Source organism: Gambusia affinis, linkage group LG07 (genome assembly GCF_019740435.1).
Source record: "Gambusia affinis linkage group LG07, SWU_Gaff_1.0, whole genome shotgun sequence".
Classification (NCBI taxonomy): Eukaryota; Metazoa; Chordata; class Actinopteri; order Cyprinodontiformes; family Poeciliidae; genus Gambusia; species Gambusia affinis.
The window spans coordinates 6429144-6442203 of record NC_057874.1 but is presented as its reverse complement, the minus strand read 5'-3'; the positions used below and the strand labels follow the sequence as shown (position 1 = coordinate 6442203).

At 41.9% G+C, this 13060-nt stretch overlaps 1 protein-coding gene across 1 annotated transcript in view; it reads right to left on the bottom strand.

Moving 5' to 3' along the window:
- LOC122834325 (kelch-like protein 10) overlaps window positions 1-12741 on the bottom strand; it is a 33755-nt gene extending 21014 nt beyond the window's left edge. The window contains exon 1 of the mRNA XM_044122669.1: window positions 12410-12741. The gene's annotated coding sequence lies outside the window, so the exon portion shown is untranslated. The remainder of the gene's footprint in view (window positions 1-12409) is intronic.
- Window positions 12742-13060: the final 319 nt, after the last annotated feature.

The window sequence follows — 13060 nt, the reverse complement described above, 5'->3', positions numbered from 1 at the left end:
GTAGCTCTGGACCTAATGAGGCCTGCTTCCCTGGTGTCTTCTTCTCATTATTTGTTTGTCATAATGAGGGTCAGGTTGTTGGGCTATTCAGCTCTGATCACCCCTTATTAGGAGCCAACAGTGGGAGAAACAAGAAGGAAAACAGAGCATGTTCAAAGAGAGAAAAGGTTTGTTGTTGGGTGTTTTTTTTTTTTTTTTCAAGCTCCACTGCTGGTGGAGACAGAGACTGTTTTGGTCTTGTTGTGCGAAACCCCAAATAACCCTTGGAAACCCTGCAGGATTTTGTTTTGTGGCACCAATTAGCAGAGGAAAGTAACCGCTACAGGGGAGAGCTTTGATAATTTACACGCGATACACAATGGACTCTCATGCACATTAACATCTGCCGTCGATTTCCAGCTATGACTTGTGACTTTATTTTTAGTCGCTCGCGCGCTGTGTAAAAGAGAGGCCTAATCAGTCAGCAACCAGTCTTTTTTTTTTTCTTTTCTTACTTTTCCCTGGTCCCTCATGGCTGTGTCATTAAAAACACATACAGCATAATGAAATTAGCTTGCTCATTCTGCTCTGCTGCACGGGGTTGTTGAGGTGACGGTGAAATAATCCAGCTAATACCAGATACAGAGCAGGAGAACATATTAAGGTAGAGGAGGATCAAAGAAAAAAATAAGGTTTGAAGGAGTAAAAGAAGCATGAAAACACAATCACAATAAGGAATCATTATCATCATCATTATCATCATCATCAGAGGCTCATTTCACTTCTCAAGGACTCGTGTCATCACACTCAGCTGTGTCTACCAACAACGACGCTAATAAATTCATAATGTTGCATGCAGTCATCAAAACACCACGCATCTCGGCGCGCGCATTTGCCTCCAAACTCAGATCTCTGCGTGCTGGCCACGCGCTGACCTTGACACGGCCCGTCTCAGAGGCGCGTCTCTCGCTTGGACATCGGGATACGCATTAGCCTCGGCCCACACGGCCCCCCGCTCCTCCACCGAAAGCTTTTACCGCCCGTCACTCGATCCAGAGGAGCTAGAAGGAAGCTGCTCTGCCAAAGGTCTTTTGTGGTTTTGGCATAAAGGAAGGACTCGCGCCTTCGCTTCCGCAGCTCCAGACGAGAAGCCGCTCCGCAGCAGGTCGCACGCAACTGAGAAACTCCTAAAGGCGAATGAGCGCCCAAACTAAAAGATGGGAAAGAGAAAGAAAATCAGCTTGTGCTGTTAAAGTACAATGCTTTGTCGGGGCTGGAATGTGAGAAAAGCTTTAGATGGCTGGCATAGCCTATGTGGAGCGAGAGCAGAAATACGCACGTGAAGAGGACGGGTGTGAAGTTGCAGGAGCTCCTCTACTTTCAAATTACAGTAGGTAGTTTAGCGCACAAAGCAGAGCTGACAAAAGATCTAGTCTGGGCTTTTTTTCCCCCCACGTGGAAATAAGGACTCAAAGCTGCAGAGACGAACATATAAGGGAATAAGAGAAGTGTGCAACACGGCATTAATTCACAGAGCACTTTTGTTCCCTCCACTGAGAGAATAGGGATAAAATGATAATATGTGCATTTGTCTTAAAGTAAGTAGAAAAAAACTCAAAGGCAACAAAAAGCCTTCATGTTTAAGTAAGTGACCTGACATCTTGATTCAATAGCAGGGAATGCTCTGTAAAAAAGGTTCTTAAAGTACTTGCTCCTGTCGAAAAAATCTTCTGATTTTGCTCCTTTGTCATCAGAGAAATTGTGATGTTAGAAAAGATAGTCTGAGAAAATGCAAAAGACTTTTTCCAGTTTTCTGGTTGGTTGAGTTGAAAAAAAAAAAAAAAAGAAAAAAAAAAAGCCTCCAACACCCAAATCAACCTGATGTTCTGTGGACATGTAGGTACCTCTCTTGTTAAACCTGAATGAAGGCGTCAACCAAAACCATCTCCACCTTCAACAAAATGGGTGTCAAATGTTTGTGTTGTGTTTGCGCTGGAAAAACTGTTGTTTGGGCCTCTTATCATTTTAAAGAAATGTCTCCAGAAGTCACCAAAGACCAACCAGCCTCTCCACATTTACAAAATCAAAATATGGTGTCAATCAACTGCGCTACGTTTGTGCTGCAATTTTTGAGACTATACAAGAAGTTTCCAGAGGTCAGAGTTTGTTTTTTGTAAAAGTTGAAGGGAATGCCTGCCCTCTGGTGACCTTTGCAGACATTTATCACTAACTTTAAGACTGTCGCACAAACGTTTGGCACTAATTTTGTTTTGAAGACAGTGGGGGTCCCAACTTAACTCAGACTCTTGTAAATCATTAAATTAACCGGAGCTTTTGAAAAGCTGGGCTCCATTTGTCTAGTCACTACAGCTGCCAGACCTGCAGAATCGAGACGTCGCCGCCTTAAAAGGCTCCAGTTCGAAGAAATACAAGAACAGATAGAAAGGCATTGATATTTATCGTCCTGGAAAGGCATGCAAAACCCTCCGAGAGTCATTACCCACAAACTGCTGAACCTTCCCAGGAGATGCCAACTTTGAATGATCATTTTCTCGAGGTGGTCACAAAGGAACCCAGAACGTCAAAAGCAGAACTGTTCATGATTAAACGATAAGAAAGAGACTGGATTTAACAAAACCAAGACGTTTTGGAAAGTGTATTTACTTACATATGACATAAAACTAACAGAATTGCTGAAAAAAGTATGTTATAAGTAGTTATACTGACAATCAGAACATGTTGGTGACCCTAGGCAACTTGCAGTAATTGAAGGAAACATCCTGCTCCTTACCATAAAAATACCCAAAGGAGAATGGACTAGTCAAAGTCTGGATGCTATTCAAATCCAGAATTTTTTTTTTTTTTTTTTTTTTGACTTATCTTAGTGAGGCTCCAACATCTTTAGATTAAAACTATTTTGCAATGAAGTGTTGGCCAAAGCTCCATTTCACAGATCAGTATAACCCAGAAGGGACTCTTTCTTTTTTTTTTTACATCATTGTCTCACCAGTGCATCACTTCCTGCCGTGTCAAGTCAAAGTATCTGCTGAGAAAAAGGGGCCAAATGCCAGACTTCTATTTCTCCATCCGGACACCAGATGCCTTCGGTCTTCCCCCAGCTGTCATAATCATCCGATTGCACATACCTGCCAACTCACCTGCTTCTTCTCTCCTCTTGCTCTGCCACCGTTCTCATCGCTCCAGTTTTCTCACATGCCTGTTTGTCGAAAATTGCCTCTGACCCACTGCGTTCCAGTCACCAGCCAAACTTGTTCCCACCTGCCATGTGTGTCGTTACTTGTCTGTCATTAAAATTACTCAGCTGTTACTTGCAGCCTGGACTATGTCAGGATTGGGTTCTCCATCCGGCGCTCTGAGCACACTGGTTGTGACACACACCATTGACTGAAGGTAGTAAAAGACTTCCTATTACTCATGTCGCCTCCTGTTACACAGTGGGTCTGTGTTGCCTTCCCGGTTTTATAAAACCCCGCTGAGAGAATTTAGTGGCGGAAATGAAAAAAGTCTTCGGACTTCATTAGGATGCAAGTCAGTTTGAAGAATTCTGTTCGTATTAAGGCTCCTGTGTGTTTCGATGTCAAAAAAAAAAAAAAAAAGGATCAAATGCAAACTACCAGAGTTAAGCCTTTCAGTTCTAAATGACGCAGTCAGACTAACTATACGGCGCATCGCAAAAGTATTTATCCTCTGAACTTCTCAGCGTTTTGTCACATCACAGCTACAAACCTCACTGTGTTTCTTAAGGTGTTTATGTGACAAACACAAAGTAGTGCATAATGGGAAGAAAAAAGACCCTTACACAATTGACTGATTTGAAATTTGTCCATAAATAAAAAAAACTGAATATGTGAATTTGTTTGTAGAGCTTAGAAACTTGCATTTTTTACTGCAAAGACAAAAATGACTAAATAATAATAATAATGATAAAAACACAATCATTTGATCATTTGTTAAATGTTTCCTATTCTCTTATATTATTTGTATTAGTTCTATTGTGTTTTGCAATTTTGGATAAGTAAATTGTCTGCGTTGACTTTCAAAAGTGTATGCTATAAGGTTTGACTGTTTTGCAGGCTGGGTTTTTATGGAGGCTGGTGATTTTTAGACTCTCTCCAGCAGATCAGCTGCTCAGAGACATCGGACATTATTTGTGGCGTTGTTGGGTTGCAAGTAGTTTTTGCCCGATGCATTTGATTATGTTTATAACACACTGTGTTGTCTTTTTAAGATGCAGTATTCTCCTCCGTTGGGAAGTCCTGCAAATGAGCATTTGTAATTTACTGTCTCAAGAATCTAGAGTGGATGCAATAGAAGATCTAAGTCACACAGTATGTTGTACGTTTGGTATTCTGCTGTAACAGCTGGAAGCGTTTTGGGATTGTTTCTACCAGCTTTGCACATCTGGAGGTAAAACTGTTTGCTCATCGTTATTTGTAAAACACCTCAAGCCCAGCCAGGCTAGACGGGGATTGTCTGTGAACATCAGTTTCCTAAGTTTGACTCGATCTAACACGTTCGCACTCTCCCTCATTGTTCCTCAGAGTGTATGTTTAGCCATTGTTCTGCAGAGAGGCGACCATCTGCCTCAGTCTCTAGTCCTCCGGAGCCTCCAGGAGGATTCCCTCCAGGGTTTGTCCTTCATGTAGCTCCATCCGTCTTCCTATGAACTCTGAGCAACTTCCATGTTCCTGGTGATGAAAAAGCATCCCTGCAGCATGATGCGGTCATGTGGGGGTGGTGTGTTGATCGGGATGATGCAGCTCAGTTTAGTAGGACAGCAATAGATAATCTTTGCAAGATGTTCAACGGTTGGGGCGGTTTAATTAGATATCCGGTGATATCTGGAACACCAGATATCTTCTCCCTTCTGCTTAAAATTCACAGGCTTTGTTCTGTTGTTCTGCTTTAAAGCCGAGAACGTAATCCGTGGTTACAATGAACATAATTACTTATCATCTAACGCCATATCAAATCGGAGGCGCAGTAGCAAAGATGGTTAATGTCACGCTTTCCACAAAGGAAGATCTCAAACATTGGTTTGGTTTATCAGTTCCAAGTAATAAGTCTGGTCCTGTGGCTGTTCCATCGCGTTGTTTGACCCGTGGGTTGTCTTATTGATTGCGTTTTCATTACCGGGCCGTGACTCACAGCTGTTGCAGGGATGCGAGTGATGAAAGCCGTCGGGTTTTATTTGTTCAGAGAAACCTGGAGATATCAGAGCGGGCGCCATCTTCTGCAGCGTGTTTATATTGGCGAACTCGTGGAAGTGGAGTGGAGGTAGCAGCCTCAGCCTCGGGCCACCGCATTTTCATTCCACCGACTCTTAAAAGTCGGTGGAATGAAATGGGAGTGGGGAGGGGATCGGGAGAGTGATGGAGGGAACGTGGTAGTCATGAGGCTGGACCTCACCGTGCTCTTATCACGGAGAGCAGCCAGTGGCCGCAGGGCTCCCACACAGACGAGGACTTCAGCGGCGCTGTGGCCGCTGGGTGCGAAGCAAAAAGCACGCTCTGGGTGCGAATGCAGCTGAACTAACTGGGTTTTAAACAGGGATAAACTGCTGCACATTACACTTCTTTAAGGGCAAAAGTCTCCAGCTCAAAAGCCTACAGGAGTGCGTTGCTTGTGAAAGGGGTGACAGGTTAATTACCTCTCCAGAAGCCTCCAGGGTGGACTGTTGTGTGCTGCAACTAAATTCTGTTTCATAAAGATGGCACTTGTCTCTCTCCTCTCCTCTCTTCTCCTCTCTCTTTTGGTTTGTGAACTGCAAACTGTGGCGGTGTGCGAAGCTGGTCAGCTCATCACTGGCATTGCAATGATGAGCTGACCAATTTCAAAACACATCTGTTCAATTATACCTGACAAACTCCAGATAATTAACCCTTTTTTCCCCTCTGGCTGCGTCTGAATTATTGTCAATTCCAGTGATTTGGGAATCAGCTCATATTCTTCACCATAGGCTGTCGGATTCATATCGGGAAGTCGTACTAGCTATGTGTATTTTGTAAAGCTTTAACAAAAAGCTAGGAATTTCAAATATTTCATAGAAGAAATATTTCCTGGAAGAAAACAACCCGTTTTTCTATCCTTTGCTTTGTACAGAGGCTCTGGACTCCTGGGTTTTGACAAACAATTTTTCGTTGGAGGGGTGAACTCTGAAGTTTTGAATTTAATCCGTGATGTATTTAATCCGCCGGTTCAACGCTATGAAGCTTACCGGAAATTGCCTGAGAGAATCAAATGGCCTTCCTCCAGTGCTCACCTTGAAGACTTGTGGGATCAGCTTGGGTGAGCTATTTATGCCAAAGTGACCAACACAACCACAGTGACTCACTGAAACCAAGTCACTAGTTGAGACTCTATATCACTAGTTGGGGAAAACAAGGGGGAAAAAAAGATAAACTTTTTGTCTCGATGTGCTGTTGAAGATTTTTACAGCATCAAGCATCAGAGCAGAGGAGACATACCATTCAGTATCCACATTGCCAATACGTCATATTTGTAAAACCGAGTAACATTATTGACCAACGGTCGCCACGTCCACCCTCACTATTGTGACTCTTGACTTGCCACCGGGGGGCGTGTGTGAGTGGGATGATTAGATACCCCAACGTGGCACTGCTTGAGAAAAGCTGTGCCGCTTTGAAACAGTAGCAGAACTGAACTGTTTAGGCGTCGTTGGGCCTCACGAGGTCAGCACTGAGACGCTTTGAGGCTGAATAATGTAGAGCTAAAATGATTATGATACACAAAAATATAAAAATTCTTACAGAGACATAAACACTAAATAACATCTGTAGACAATTTATTAGCAAAAGAAAAACAAAACAAAAAGTTAACTTTGGTGTTATTTACACTTTAAAGGAAACAATGCTGGCTTTCAAATGGTTTTGATTCATTGCCAAGACACTTTGCTTTAAAAACGAGGTAATTTAACCAAACACAAATGTTGTGTTTTACACAAGATCACAAACAAGTGGGTCATAAAACGTTTCACTAACAATTTTACAGAGCTAAAATATTTTTTTTTAAAAACATGCAGCACCACAGTTAGGACAGTAGATGAACAACACAATGTAAATGTCATTCATCCCTCCAAGTGTTTATGTCAAAGAATGAGTGATTTTAATAAAAACACACAACAATGAATGCTGTAAAAAATACTAAAAGTATGTAGAACTCTTAAAAAAGAAAAAGAAAAAAAAATCTGCTGTCTTTGTAAAAACTGAAGCAATATGAAAACCACAGCCTTTGTGACAACTGAAGTGTATTTCCACGGACCCGTTGCCATGGCAGCCAGCTTTCATTGAGTCCAATAATGAGTGATAGGTTTGAAATGAGAAGCCGATGGTAAGAAAATGCCTTTATATTGTAGTTGGGGAAAAATAAATCTAAACCAACAGCGTCTCTACATACCCTGGAAATTACAGTGCGGGGCTGTGGAGATGGAAGATGAGCGACAACTAACAACTCCCTCATTCAGGCAGCTTTATGGGCGCTGGGGTATTTTTGTTGTCACAGTCTTTGATTTCCTCCAAGTAAATTTCCCCGCAACACATAAACTGCTGTTATGTCACAGACGAGCACAACGTAGGTCCTATTTTCGATGGAAATTGTGAATTTCATTTAACTTTTTTTGCTCAAAGAAGACGTGACAAATGTGGAGAGCGTTGTATTCAGCTGTCCCGCGTCGATACTTTTTTTCGGTTCTTTGCAAAAATGGCAAAGGCTCTGAACGGACCCAGACGTTACCAAACAACAGTTTTAAAGTTTTGTCACGGATTCACAACTCTGCCCAACTTCCTTGTGTTTACTAAGCAAAAGCATCACCACACCATGACGGCGCCACCACCATGTTTCACTGCAGCAATGGGTATTTTCCATTGGAGGTCTTTCACCACGCTCTTAACACCAAATCATTCATTGGGCAATTTAGATTCAAAACGGTCGTCTCTCAACCGAGAGGTTTGTTTTCTGATGCGAATCCAGCCTGGTTTAGTCTCGGTAGGCCTCTGATGATCTTTTAAAACACTTGTGAGATGAGCTGCAATTGTCTGACTGCTGTGTTCCTTCGTCTTCAAGGCGCATTTTGTTCTCTAATGTTCTTTAATAAACCTCTCAGGCCTTCAGAGGGCAACTGGATTTGTACTAGACTCCACTTTTTTCACTTACGATACCAATGCAATCTGAGATTTAGTGTCGTCCGATACCAATCTGACACAGAAAAACAGCTGAACTGACTTAAAACATTTCTTCTTTTTTTAAACACAGATAAGTGTACCGAGATACAGACATATTTGATAAATACTTGGATACACCAATAGCTTCACAAAGCTGATCAAACATGTAAAAAGTAAATTGCAGCGAACCTTCTTTCAACGGGTTCAGAAAGTGCAATTAGTTATTCTAAATATAAACTAAATGACTAATAAGGCATGACGTTGCTCAGAGCACAAAGCAGAACAGATCTGCCCTTTTGGATTGGGCATATTGTCACTAATACACAATCTAGATTTTTTTGTTTCTTTTTTAATTGCCCGGACCAATACAGTTGTTATTGTTGGATGGGTGCATCTCTAATTCGTGCCGAGTTTATTTTCCATTCAGATGGCTTCTGAAGAAGGGCTGGGCAGTCGTCAATGCCTGGGAATCGGCGCCTAATGCAGTGTGGCAAATTATGAAGTAGTTTCACGCTGCATGATTTTTTTTTCTGCCATTTTATTTCAAAACTACAGTGTAGAAAGTTCCCTCTTCCCTCTCGCTCCTTGGTAACAGCACAGCTTACCTCAGTTACTTGCTGGAAGCTTGTCTGATGAAGAAATCCGAGTTTTTCTCTCCGAGGCCGTACGGCGACTGTGTGCTTGCGAGCTCTACAGAAAATCAATTTGCGCCCCTCGAAAAATAACTGTGTCCAATTGCCACGGATATGTTTATTTCGGTCACTCCAAATGAGATTATGGTCCAACAGGGTGACCTTTGAAAATATCCATGGCAAATCCATTTCATGATGCATCACTTAGTCTTTGTGTGGTTCATAAAATAAATCTTATATCGGAGCCTCTCAGCTATAATTTACAGTGCTACATGTTTATGTAGCGTTGTTAAAATCAGACCCTTTCCATGATATTTACCCCGTCTGCATTTTATTTGCCGTTTGGCGAGCAGTGTTGTCAGCGTTTGATGGTCTCATTAAGTAAAGTGTATAAATATTTAATAGTAATCTTTTGAAACTTAATGGTTTCAACCTTGTGGATTTAAAGTGACTCCCTTTAACGTCTGGAAATGACATTGATTAATGAATTTTACACACACACACACAAAAAAACCAAAACAAACTAAAACCATCAAAGTACCTTTAAATGTAGAATGCAGCCGTGAAAATTTCACCACATGATTAAACTCTAATAATAACCCCAATCTGTTTTTTGTTTCGTTTCTTTTTTTTTTTTCCTGCATGATGAAAGTGCTTAGAAAAGGTGAGAGGTAATAAATGGCAATTTCATTTTTTTTAGGGCGACAATCTTCGCTTTTGAAGCTGCAGTCATTTATGAACTGGCAGACAGAACGAGACTGTCTGTGCCTCTGGCAATCCAGGAAGTGAAAAACACTCCCGCCGCAACAGTTGCAGGGAAGTGATTGCTGCGAGAGCGTCAAAGGCGCGGCGCCAACGCTGCAGACGTTTGCCACGACTCTGGAACAGAGCGTGGAGATTCCGAGCATATTTTGCACGCAGAACGAACGGACGAAACCAAAACCTGCGTCTTTGAATTCCGGTTTACGATTGCCTCGTCGGGTTTCGTGTTTAACACGGCGTAAAACGTGTTCTTAGGCCAGCATCGCACCTCTGAAGTCACCAGAGGCAAATGTTTTCCGTGTGTCTGAATCGCTTCCCAATTACGCATCAGCTTCAGATATGCAGAAACCAAACAGATAGCAGAAATCCATCAAAGCTGCTGCTTCTGAGGATTACTTTCCAAACTGCCCGAGAGAAGCAGAACAGGGCCAGGGATCAATTCCTCCTTCATTGGACACCAATTTAAAGTTACTCAGAGTGATTCAGTTAGCTGCGGGGGCAGGTCCAGGGGTCCCTGTAATGAGATTCATGCTGCTTCTCCCTATCTTAAGCCAACACTGGCAGCCTGGATGCATCTATCCCTCTAGCACTCCTTCACATGCTCTCTAAAATCTGCTGGGTTCAAGACAAGCAGTTTGTTTTTTGTGAAAATGTAGTCTAGCTCTCTTACCTGTACATTACTGTGGTAGAAAAATGTTATAGAACACTGTAGAGAAGTGCAATTATACATCTGATTTTAGCCGTTTTGGCAAATTGAAAGTCTTACGCAAGTTCATATTGGTGGATGTAAAATGTAGGCTATCACAAGAAACTGTTTCTCATTATTTATTTTTTTTTGGTCATTTCCATGCGCTTTCTGAAAGGAAAGGAAGATGGCCTGACTGGCCCAGCGAGGTAGTCACAGATTTTAAGTTCATTAATAAAGTCCACTTTAAGATGTGGTAAATCAATGCTAACAAGTTCAAAAACAGTCAAGACAATTTACAACGACAAGCTAAGCACTGAAAAGCACAAACATTCTGTGTAAAACAACAAAACAAAAAAAAAAACCCTCATAACAGGTTGAGATTAAGAGATAAAATAAGAGCATTTAATGCAAGAGGGCTGTCAGTTTTTACAGTGATGGGAACAAGATGGTGTCTCTGTGGGTCGAGAGAGTAGCTAACATAGACTATTTGTGACTTTATGTTTGTGCAAACAGCCAAAAGCAAAGTGTATGTGAAACAATATGGTGGCCCAGAAGGGTAAACAAGGAGCAACAGGAGCTCTGCTTAAGCTAAAGTTATGCTAGCAAGTTTGTAATAAATTCTGGTTTGGCATCAATTCTGTTTTTAGCAATTGCAAGAAGATGTATTACAGCTCTGTTGCTCTTTTCCCCAACCAGAGGGAGTTGCAGGGTGGAGATGGTGCTCATGATGTCAGGCTGCAATTAGTCTTTGAGACAGAGGCATTTGCTACAAATGCCACCATCAATCAACATAACTTTAACAAGTTGACACAGTGTTTTTGGCTTGCCAAACGGCAACAAACTCAGTACATGCTCTAAAATACCTGTTAATACGCCATTGTATACTGTAGATATTAGCATTTACAGTTGTTTTTAAATGCTAAAATCAGACCAAACCTGCTGGATGCATCAGTTTGGCTGTTAGCCTTTCACCACACGGAGGATTTAACTCAGTTTCTGTAACTAACCACCTCCTGTTCAAACACAATAAACTTAGCATTTAGGTTAAAGATATAACTCTATTGTGTTAATTATTTTACTTACACAGATTAATGTGAAAGGGATTTTGTTCTCTGTTCTCTTAGAGGAGGATGGCCTGTCTGCTATTAGACATACTATTCCCTCACTATTGACATTTTTTAAATTGTCCAAACCATCATGAATTCAATTTATTTGTTAGCTTTAGCAAATGAAGTCAGAGGGCAGGACCAACAATGTTTCTTCTTTATCAAAATGATTGGACTGAAGTGGATCAACGAAACGACCCAATCAGATGCAAGAGTTGCGCAATTAAAAAATGCTGCGATAGTCTTAATTGTTTAATGGCGCACTGCTGACAAGTAAACATGAAATAATCAAATAAGTCAAATGTCTATGAATCATTGTAACATTTAGGCTATTAATACATTTAACTCAGTTCAGTTTACTATAAATGGTATAGAATCATTTTAGTTTCATATAAACAGATTCAAAGTTCGTTTCACTGTAGTTATAAAGGAATGCAATTTCAATACGTATGCACTTTTCTTATTTATTTTTGTAAAATATATTAGTAATTACTTCACAGTTTATTTATACAATCATTCGAGGCACTTTTGACTATCCATATATCCGCACTTCAAAGAGCAGATAAATATACTGAAAATGCAAACTAATTAGTGAGACTAAAGTTTGTTAGTGTGACCCATTATATATATATATATATATATATATATATATATATATATACACACACACACACACACACACAATTTTAAAACTTTTTGGTAGTTGCCATGAGGTTGAAATTGCCTGAACGTTCAGTGTGCGTGTTTGTGTGTGAAGCGCGTGTGTCTGATTACTGAGACCCACTGAGAGCACCCCAGTCCACCCAGAGGGGTGGCAGGGGACAGATGGCAGGGAGGGATGAGTGTGGAAGCTGCCAGGCAGCATTAGTCACACCCATTACTCACAGACTCTTGCTGGCAGACAACAAGTGACTGTGGTCCTGACGTCGACGTAGCAGGAAATTCTCATTATCGTCTTGCTCAGGAAAGAACAATGGGAGGGGGGCAATTAGAGACAGGCAAGTGGGCACTAAAGAGGAAGAGGAGGTTGCTGTCACTTACAGTCTTCCTCGTCGCTGTCGTCCCCGCTTGGAGAGGTATCAAACAGCCTGGATCCCCCCAGAGATCTTATGCCCAAAAACAACAACAGCAAGAAATCCGAACACGGACTTCATCCAAGTGGCGCGGCAGAGACTTCTCCTCTTCTGCTTCCCCCCGTCATTCCTGCACTTGTCGGGACAAACGCTATCAACTCATGTTGATCCCCGTCCGCCAACATGTGATCTAGGCCATTTTCCCCTTTTAGAAGCCAGTTAATGAAGTCACAAACAGGCTCGCCCAGTGGGACGCGCCCAGCCTCTTCTGTGAGGATGTAGGGAGGCTTGAGGACTAATTGGCAGCACCCTTGTTTCCAGTGTAATTGCACTTATCTAGCAAGTCACCTTCGAGGGTCATTAAGAGGCTCTGGATTAATTGAGCAGAGCGCTGCAGAGTGGAAGGAAGAGAGGAGCCAAACGGAGCAGATATTTGGCCCATTACACCAACAGCAAAACTTCTCCCCCCTCCGCCTCTCCCAGTCTGACACGTCCACTCACACGGGACACTTTCAATCAGTCCGCCTTAATCGCTCCTCTCCCGCGACCAACAAATGCGCGCCGCAGTTTTCTTTTTATAGAAATCTCAGTGATCATTATTTCACAGCGCTACTCCCAC